This window comes from Delphinus delphis, chromosome 3 (genome assembly GCF_949987515.2).
Source record: "Delphinus delphis chromosome 3, mDelDel1.2, whole genome shotgun sequence".
Lineage (NCBI taxonomy): Eukaryota > Metazoa > Chordata > Mammalia > Artiodactyla > Delphinidae > Delphinus > Delphinus delphis.
The window spans coordinates 93,884,602-93,895,349 of NC_082685.1; the positions used below are offsets into that span (position 1 = coordinate 93,884,602).

At 38.3% G+C, this 10,748-nt stretch overlaps 1 non-coding gene across 1 annotated transcript; it reads right to left on the reverse strand.

The window, feature by feature from the left end:
* Positions 1 to 9,787: 9,787 nt before the first annotated feature.
* Positions 9,788 to 9,894, reverse strand: LOC132423821 (U6 spliceosomal RNA). Its single transcript, XR_009519124.1, has one exon. It is a non-coding gene; the product is annotated as a U6 spliceosomal RNA (small nuclear RNA).
* Between the last annotated feature and the right edge of the window lie 854 nt (positions 9,895 to 10,748).

The following is a 10,748-nucleotide window of genomic DNA, read 5'->3' on the forward strand; positions in this document are numbered from 1 at the left end:
ATCTGTTCTTTTTTAATGGACACAATATATTATTGTCTTATCTCAGGGTATTAGTTGCAAGGTTCTTAAATTTTCTTTTGTTTCCTACATTGTCTTGGTCTCTTCTTGATTTTCTTCTTACTTTTGTGTCTTTTCTTATTCTGTTTTGTATGTGGAGGTTTTGGTCACATCCCTGGTGAGCCAGGCCTCCTTGTTCATAATTAAGTGTGAGGAAACAAATAACAAGCCTTGAGCACCTGGATGATGCTTGTCAAAAGTGGGCATCCCGTAGTCAAAATCAGCTTTTCTTCACTGAAATATCCCCAAATAAACATATCTGTGGTTTTCATTTTTGTTTTAAATCTGGACCAGTTCAGTTTATCCAGTGAGTAACACCACTAGTCTCTTGCATCAGGGTTGTTCCTGCCTGCCAGGGTCCTGGTTCAAGTGCCACAGGGAGGAAAAAGGCGAGAGTCCCACTCTTTGATTACAACTCAATCACTCCTTCCTCTTTTTAAAATCCCATTTCTCCTTCCTACCCTTTGTTAGGACTCTAGACTTTGGAGAGAAGGGTGGTAGTAGTGAGAGTAAGTAGTCCATAAGGGGTGGAAGGAAAAAAAAAATAGAAGTCCAACCATTTTTTATACAGGTTTTAATGCCTGTTTTCAGCCCTAACCCATATTCATCCTTAGTATATTTGATACATGTGAATCCTGAGCCCTCTGTGGTTTAAACCAGCTTGTTCTCAATGGTATTTCTGAAGCTTTCTTAATTTCCTATCAGTTTCCTGACCTTCTTCTGGCCTCCAAAAGCTTGTTGAAATTTCTTGTCCAATATGTTTTCCATTGTTTTGTCCACTTTCTTTTTAAAATTTATTTACTGTCATGTTAAAGTTGTTTGAGGGGAGAAGATAAATGTCTGTACTCAGTCTGCCATGTTTAACTTGATATATAGCTATGTCACTGACACTGTGATGCTTTACACTATGGTAATTATATTTAGCTCTTGGTTCCATTTCCAGGATAGTCAAAGGACTATGTTCCATTCATCTCTAATTGTTTGCATAATTCCATGTATTCCTCAAAACAATTAACCAGCAAGTAAGATAAAGTCAGGCCCCTAATTCTTACAGTTTGTTGTCTTTCTCTGTCTTTATTTCATATTTATATTTTCATTTTCCCCTTTTCTTTTTCTTTATTCTCCTCCCATAATATTATATAATATTTCAGTTAAAAATTTCTCATACCAAATTTGCAAACAGATAAATGGATAAATAATGGAACATAAAGAAATGAAGACAACTAGATACATTTTTGGTACTGGTTAAAAGTGGTTTGAATTAAGACAAAGACTAATGTACTTTTAACTTCCATCTTGAGTCAGTCAAAGAAAATTTTCTTTTCCTCTCCTCCTCTTCCTTCTTTTAACAATTGACATTCTTAATTCATATGAAGCACAATGGGGTTTACTATTGTGCTTAGAATGGAGAAGAGAGGTGAAAAACACATGGGCTTTACTTCTCTGCACTTATACTGAGATCTTGAGAAAGTTCCTCCATCCAAAGTAGTCTAATTCTCTTATATGGAAACTAGGAGCTAATTATACATTAATGAGAGTTTAGATATTCATCAAAATTTATAGACTGTTATTACTTATTCTAGTCATAAGTCTGAATGAGTAAGTACTGTTTGGTCAAAAGTTATTCTCTTATGTTCTAAAGATTTTGTTAATATGTTGTTTTTAGTAGTGCCAGTGACTATCTAAAACTCATCCCATGTTTAAGAACCCCCCAAAATATTCCTTCAAATTGGAAATAAAAATTATTTTATACCACTCTTCTGCTTAAAAACCCTCCAGTGTCTTAGTTTACCTAGAATAAAATTCTAACCCTATATGAAAGCCCCAAGCCTATCTAAAAATACAAAGTCTATATGAAAACTCTTCTATCTCATGTGCCTCTATTTTCTGTGTGTGTGTGTGTGTGTGTGTGTGCGTGTGTGTGTGTGTGTGTGTGTGTGTGTGTACTCCATCCATGCTGGCCTTCCCTCACTTCCTCAAATTCTCCAAGTTTGTTTCTGTTCCAGAGCCCTGGCACCAGCTGCTCCCTACATGTGGAACAGAGTTCTCCTTAATTTAATGTGACTCCCTCAGTCTAGTTAGTCAGATTGTAGCTTAAATGCCTCCTTCAGAGAGACTGTCCTGGACCACATATTTAAAGTAGCCTTGCTGTCTGCTGTCACTCTTCATTTCACCACCCAATTTTAATTCTTTGCAAAATAGTTATTACCTGATATTTTTGTGTTTGTTTCTTCTTTATCCCCTTTATTTATATTTTATGGTTAATCTCTCTAGTTGTTAAAAAGCAAGGTTTTTGCCAATCTATTTTACTTTAAAATTCTCTAGTGTTCGCATAGTATTTATTGTTTATTAGGCACCTAATAAATATAAACAGTAAATTAAAGAAGTACATAAAATTTCGAGTAATTTGTTAGTCAATCTAGGTGTAATTACTGGAGGAAATTGCTAAAAGTAGAACCACTGAAATATTATTAGAATTAACATTTATATCTTTAAGATGATAGGTGAGGGGGATCTAAAATTTTTAAAACATGGAATAAAATAATAAATCTTGTGCTATTTACAATATGCTGAACATACACCATTCTGACAACTTTCAAAGTATTAAGATCCTGGTTTCATGTGCAGGTGAAGCATAATAGATTTTAGATGATTATAAATCATTTCACATCTTCACACATGATTTGGCACTTGCTTCTTAGATTCAAAATCATATAAAAATAATTCAACCATTGCATATTAAAAACTAAGACAGCTTGGAGATAAAGTTGGTTATATCTGTTTCATTGAGTTTAGAAAGATTTCCTAGAGCTATTCTCACAGTCCTGAAACATTACACATGATTTTCACTAGTCATTGTGAAGGACCAGGTAAAGACTTACCTTACTAATGCATCATTGGAAAAAAACAAGAAATTCTATTTTAGAGAAAAAATGCTGTTTTGGTTCAAAGATGATTTGAACAAGGATGATCTGGATGTTAATTAGAAACTGTAGGCACTCACGATTTGGAAAAACATTTCTAGAGAATAATAGTAATATTTTTGCAAGTAATCTTAAGGAGTTTGTGAAAGAAATTTAAAAGTGTGTATTACATTAGATATTTAGAATTCTGCTTGGTTATTTAGTAGAGTTAGGCTGTGTTTTATAGAATATTACTATTTAAAAGATAAGATGGATGAGAATAAGGAGTCGTTTAGCTTCTGTATCCCATCTCTTCTTCATTCAGTCATTCCAACACACATGCCCATATGAAGATTCTAGCTAAGTAATGAAAATAGAACTTTTAAAAATTGCTTGTTTTAAAACATTTCTACCAAGAAAGTAAGCTAACTGCTGGAACACAAAAGCTAGGCTAGTTATTGAAATTAGCAGCTCCCAAATGTCAGAATCTTAATTGTCAAGACTTATTGCTTGCCCACATCACATAGTCCACTGCAGTCTGGCATCTCTTCTCAAAGCGGTGATTCAGAAGCTCAGCCTCCCCCTCCATCTTGTGGTTCTTCTTCAACATATCAACTTTAAGTTTGCCTCAGAAGTAGAAAGAGAGTAGAGGGCTGTACGGAAATTTAAGAGACCAGGCAACGACTTCCCTGGTGGCACAGTGGTTAAGAATCCGCCTGTTGATGCAGGGGATATGGGTTCAATCCCTGGTCCAGGAAGATCCCACATGCTGCGGAGCAACTAAGCCCACGTGCCACAACTACTGAGCCTGAGCTCTAGAGCTCGCAAGCCACAACTACTGAGCCCACGCACCACAACTACTGAAGCCCACGCACTCTAGGGCCCACTTGCAGCAACTACTGAGCCCACATGCTGCAACTACTGAAGCCCGCACGCCTAGAGCCTGTGCTCCGCAATAAGAGAAGCCACCACAATGCAAAGCCCATGCACCGCAACAAAGAGTAGCCCTGCTGGCTGCAGTTAGAGAAAGCCCATGCACAGCAATGAAGACCCAACGCAGCCAAAAATAAATAAAAATTTTTTTAAAAAAGAGACCAAGCAAAGAAAAGGGGCACATTCTATCAACCAGAGCTGAGTCACATAGCCCTGCTAACTTGAAGGAGGCAGGGAAATGTAGTAGTGCCCAGGAGAAGGAGGCAAAGTTTTGATGAGAAAATAGCAGTATTCTATCCTTACTCTTTAATCAAGTCAAAGTATTAATACCCACACAATGGCAGCCATAGAAGTAGGCTACTCAGATCTCCTTCAAGAGGACCTGATACATGGAGCATAGTTGATTTACAACCCTAGCTGTTACAGCTTTGAATCAACCACCACAGATAACACTTTTCCCAAGCTGCTATGAATCAATGGCTGAGTTTGGCCAGTACATAGGAACCAGACCATTCATGTTCAATATGAGATTCTTTAAAGAATAACTTGTGCTTTGAGTCTACCCACTGGCTTAGCCAAGACTTTCTTAGAATGAAAGTACATTCAGAGGCTGGTTCTAAGCAATCCTTTCCTCCTTCTCTCCTTTCACAGTTGTCAAACCTACACAGTGGTCTGAAGCCTCTTCTTACCTACTCCTACTCTCACTTTTATCCTTCGCAGAGCCACCACAATAAATCTCTCAAATATCTAATCCTGTCTTGATGCTTACTTATGAGAAGGCCTGAATTGATGCAAATAGTACTAAGATTGATTCAGGAAATCAGGCAGCAAGGTGAGTTTTGAGAATGGCTCACTCCTTAACTGGCTGACAAAGAGGACTTTGTTCTAAGTGGAATGTGCAGGATGGATAATCTCTGGAACAAAATGGCAGCCTAATTGCTGAAGGTTCCAGCAGTGATACCCTGGAAAAATGTCCTAGTGTAGAGGAATGACCTTGTTGGTGCTATGATTCTGGTATTTAAAAGATTCATGGAGAGCAACTCCTTCAAGGACAGTGGCATTATCTGGTTACTACTAGGCTGTGTTTGACAACTTGCAAAGAGAAAGTAGGAAACCGAGGGTAGTTAACAGAAAATTAAATATTTTGATAGCTAACAAAAAAACCCTTTCTCCTCCAGAGGAAGAGCAGACATGGGTGATGTATTAGTTCAGGCTGCCATAACAGAATGCCAAAGACTGGGTGGCTTAAACAATAGAAATGTAATTTTCTCAGAGTTATGAAGATTAGAAGTCCAAAATCAAGGCATCAGCAGGGCTGGTGTCTGGTAAGGGCTCTCTTTCTGGCTTGCAGATGACCACCTTCCTGCTGTGTTCTCATATGGCCTTTCCTTGATGCACGTAAATGGAGTGAGAAAGCAAGCTCTGGTGTTTCTTCTTCTCATAAGGACACCAGTCCTGTTGGAGTAGGATCTCACCCTTATGATTTCATTCAACATTAATTATCTCCTTAAAGGCCTTATCTTTGCATAGAGTCACATAGGGGGTTAGGGCTTTAACATGTGAAATTTAGGAGGACACAGTTCAGTCCATGATGGTGAAAAGCAGAAAAGCAGACATGAGACTTCTGAGTCACAACAGTCCAGAGATGACCAGTCAATGTAGGTCTGTTATGCCAAGGTCGGGGCCTTGTTTGAGAAAACTTGGTAAGGATTCTGGTCACCAGTTTCAGTGTGTGGCAGTTTTCTTCCCCATACACCCCATCAATTCTATGACATCAGCTGGATGTCCCTACAGTTCAACTCAATTCTGACACTCTCTACCTGGAGACAGCATCAGACTTGCAGGTTAAGTCTGCAAGTCTGCCCACAAGACTGCCTCCCTACTAACTCCTAGCAAGCCCAGGTTATCCTGTGCTTTTGACCAACCAGCTACAGATTGGCAGTTCCAATGACCCCCTCACTCCAACCTTGGGTTTGATTAATTTGCGAGAGTAGCTCACAGAACTTAGAGAAACACTTTGCTTACTAGATCAATCACTGGTTAATTGTAAAAGGATATAACTCAAGAACATCCAGATGAAAGAGATACATAGCACAAGGCATGGGGAAAGGTCGTGGAGTTTTCATGCCCTCTCCACGTGTACTATTCCTTTCAAATCCTCACGTGTTCACTAACCTAGAAGCTCTTTGAGCTCCATCCTTTAGGGGTTTTATGGAGGTTTCATTACATAGGCATGATGGATTAACTCATTGGCCACTGGTGATTGAACTCTCAGTCTCCAGCCCCTCTCCCTTCCCCAAGAGGCCAGGGGGTGGGACTGAAAATTCCAACCCTCTATTCATATGGTTAGTTCTCCTGGCAACCAGCCCCCAACTTAAGGTGTTTTCCAAAAAGTCACTTCATTATCATTAACAAAAGGCACCCTAATTGCTCTCACCATTTAGGAAATTCCAAGGGTTTTAGGAGCCCTGTGCAAGAAGTGACATGAAAACCAAATATATATTTCTTGTAAATAAAAATATCACACTTAGGAACCTGGTACATAGGTGGGAGATAATTGGATGGATGCTCCTGATGATCTCGGTAATGTAGACCTCTCTGAACTCCCAGAGCTCCCAGGGGTGGCTTACATCTCCCTGGAGAACTCTGTAGAAAGACATTACAAAGGCCTCTCCCCAGCAATGCAATATGTATCCCCTTAAGGAAATGTCCCATCTCCTCCCCTAGCTGCCAGTCTGATAATAAGGGTTAAATCTCAGTATATCCCAGCTGGGCCTCATAAAGGAGGATAGAGAGTACACACCAAGAAAGAGGCAAGAATTAGCTTGCATGTTTGATAGAGTCACAGAGCTCTGTAAGACATGTTAAGAATCCCTGGGATTAGGCTTTAAAATTGTTTAAGGGGTCCGGAATAAAGACAGGTTAAGCAAAAATGTATTTGCTTCACAATACTTTCTAAGGATGTGTGATTTAATATCTTGCAAAGAATGGGGCAAACTCTTTGCTGGGTATGCTGTTAGGTGTGTGGAAAAATCAAAGATCTATGCTGGGTAAAGTGGAAATTCCTAAATAGAATTCAGGTATTGGTATATGGCATGAGGTATATGGTAGAGGAAGGAATACAGTCTCAGGGAAGTGGACATACTGGAATGGACATATTGTATAAGGCCAGAAAATCCACTAGATGATTAAGTCTCATCTCCAAGGCCATGAAGAATGTACTGGTGAGAGGGGAACCAACATCACTGAGAAGTTCAGGGGTTGGTCTTTTCTGAAGGCCAGGGCTGTTAGGAGGAGAGGGGCTCACAGGCCTGGGCTCTCTACTATCTAGGTGGCTTATGAGGCACCAAAGTAACAGACACCAGGGGGCACTGCTTACAGTCAGGAACCAAGAGGTCCTAATTACTGTAACAACCAGAAAGATCAGAGAGGACAGTCAAAAAGATTTGTAGAGATGGTTAATAGAGGATGGTGTCTATATAAGTAAAATAGATGGGCAGCCAACAAGTGTGCTGCTTAATATCTACAACCAGAAGATGATAAGAATGGAAGGACAGGAGATTGAGAGCAGTCACTTCAATAAACAGTCATAATTCCCTGTTCAGTTTCTGGTGATTTTCACATACAGACTTTATTAACAGAAGAGGTGTTCAGCTCCCTAGGAGGAGAGACCTACAACCCACAGCAAGTGTATACTATACCATATACTATCCCCAAAAGGGCCCAAGGTCACTTACTTCAGCACCTTTACACTGGGGAAAGAGGAATGCCGGGACATTTTGAGAACTATTGCACACAGAATTTGAACTGATATCCACACTTAGAAACTGAAAATTTATTATGGTCCTCATGTGAAAGTAGCAAGTAAAAGAGGCCAAGTAATAAAGGCAGTCCTAATTAAAGTCAAGCTTACAATAGCTAATGGGTCCATGGATAGAACCACGTGACTATTATTTTCCTAGTCTCAGATATATAATAGGGATTGGCATTCTTGGCAGTTGGATAACACTCACACTGAATTCTTGACCTGTGGAATAAGAGTTATCATATCATAGTTAAGATAGCTAAAGCCAAGTAGGAACTCTGAAACTATTCTGTCTTATCCCTGACCAAGACACCAAATTTAAAAAGAGTATCACACCCTGGGGCAATGGTGAAGATTAGTGCTTCAATTATGGACCTAAAGAACATAGGGATGGTGGTGTCTATTATATCACCATTTAATTTTCCAGGATTCATCATTTTCTTCAGGGGCCTGACAGTCAAATTAAATAGTAAATATTACTTAGTTCATCTTATTGTAGACTATCACAAGCTCAACCAAGTAGTTTTCATAGAAATGGAATCTACAATATCTAGATTTTGTGTCTGGCTTCTTTCACTTAACACAATGTTTTCAAGGTTCATCTATGTTGTATAATGTGTAAGTACTTCATTTCTTTCTATTGTCAAGTAATGTTCCATTGTATAGATATACCACATCTTTTATCCATTGTTTTTGTTTATCTATTTATCAGATAATGGACATTTGGGTTGTTTCCACTTTTTAGCTATTATGACTAACACTGTTATGAAAAAATATATGTTCTAATGTGAACATATGTTTTTAGTTCTCTTAGGTATATATCTAGAAGTGGAATTGCTGGGTCATATGATACCTCTACATTTAACCTTTTGAGGAATGCCAAACTGTTTCCCAAAGCAGCTGAACCATTTTACATTCCCACAAGCAATATATGGGGGCTCTAATTTCTCCACATCCTTGCCAACACTTGCTATCATCTGTCTATTTTACTATAGCCATCTTCCTGTGTGTGAAATGATATGTCATTGTGGCTTAGGTTTACATTTCTCTTATAACTAAGGATGTTACAGATATTTTCATGTTTTTATTGGCCATTTGTATATCTTTTGAAAATGTCTATTTAAATCATTTGCTCATTTTAAAGTTGGATTATTTGTCTTTTATGTCTTTTTATTGTTGAATTGTAAGGGTTTGTTACCAAGCAAGAGCTCATTGCTCAACACCCATAGAAGCTAATACTATGACACTAGCTTTTGAGAAAAGAAAAGTACTTTATCTTGAGGTTGACCAGCAAGAAGACAGGAGGCAGGGCTCAAATCTGTCTTCCTGATCTGGAGTTAAGTAAAACTTTCATGAGTTAGGGGAGGATGTGTTGGAATGTGGAAGCACTGGCAGGGCAGGTTTCCACTGGAGGGCTTTGGAACTTGGCCATGTATGGTAAGGTGTGGTAAAGTGGGCTTCAGCATCAGATCTTCCTGGACAACAAACCCTTGGCTTTTGAAAGTGTTCTTGTGTTCAGGTTCCAGTCATGTCCTAGTCCTTTGGTTCCATAGAAGGGAGAAACTTTAGTTCTAATTATTATTTGAGGTCAAAATTTTCTCCTCTACTCATGCTTTGGTTGCGTGACTTGCAGTTTCGTTCTGTTGTTTCTGAAAAACAACTCAGTATCTCATTATCAATAGAGTAGGACCAGATTGAGCTGGTCCTGGGGTTGTAAGTTCGTTATATATTCTGTATCCTGGACCCTTATCAGATAAATGAGTTGCAAATATTTTCTCACATTCTGTGGGTCATCTTCTCATTTTCTTTTTTTATTATAATACAAAAATATTTTCCTTTAATAAAGATTTTCACATCATGTTTAATGGGAAACAACTAAAATGTTATGTAAAGAGCCCAGGAGGTAAATTTTTACTATTTATCTTTCAGATCATATCATTTTTCTTCAAAATCTGTACATATGCTTGTGATGTTTTCAAAACTAGATCTTGGTATAGATTTGACTCATCAGTAGATCCTAGAGGAGAAGCTCTATAGGATCCAGATTCAAATTCAGCAGCAGCTTCTTCTAATTTCCTAGTTATATTTTAAAAAGAAGAAACACTTCATGAATTTGCATGTCATCTTTGTGCAGGGCCCATGCTAATCTTCTCTGTATCATTCCAATTTTAGTATATGTGCTGCCAAAGTGAGCACAACTTTCATTTTCTTGATAGTGTCCTTGAAGCACAAAAGTCTTTTTTAATTTGGATGAAGGCCAATTTATTTATTTTTTCTTTGATTGCCTGTGCTTTTGGTGTTTTATCTATCATTGCCTAATCCAAGGTCACAAAAATTTACATCTGTGTTTTCTTCTAGTAGTTCTATAGTGTAAGCTTTACAGTAGGTCTCTGATCCATGCTGAATTAATTTTGTGTATGTTGTGAGGGAGGGGCCCACCTTAATTTTTTTGCATGTGGATATTCAGTTACCTGGCACCATTTGTTGAAAAGGACTAAATTTTTTTCTACTGAATCATCTTGGCACCCTTGTCTACTTGCTGTGATTATTACTGAGGAGAAGAGTATACTTAGACGTAATCTTATTTCCCTCCCTGATTATTGTTGGTCATGTTATCAAGGTTTGTTGCCCTTACTAAATTTTTTGTTCTGTTAATAAAGGTGCTATAGTGTTTAATCTTAGCTCTATTTTTAAATAGCTTCAAACTGCCCACAAAAACTTTTACCTTAGCTTCTCCAATTCTAGAGTTCTCTATTTTGCATCATTTTGCTTAGCTGAATTTTTTCTCAAGTAGTGCCCCCTCCACCTCTAGGAGGGGCACACAATTTTAGTTCCCTCAGTATTATTTAGGTTAATGTCTGCCTGTTCCTTTTAATTTGAATGGCAACTTGACCTGGCATATATTATTGCAGGGGTCAGCAAACTTTCCATAAAGAGCTAGATAGTGAATGTTTACAGGTTTGCGGGCTTTATGGTCTCAGTTGCACCTCCTCAATTCTTCTGCTGTAGTGCAAAAGCCACCACAGACAATTTGTAAGCAAGTGGATATG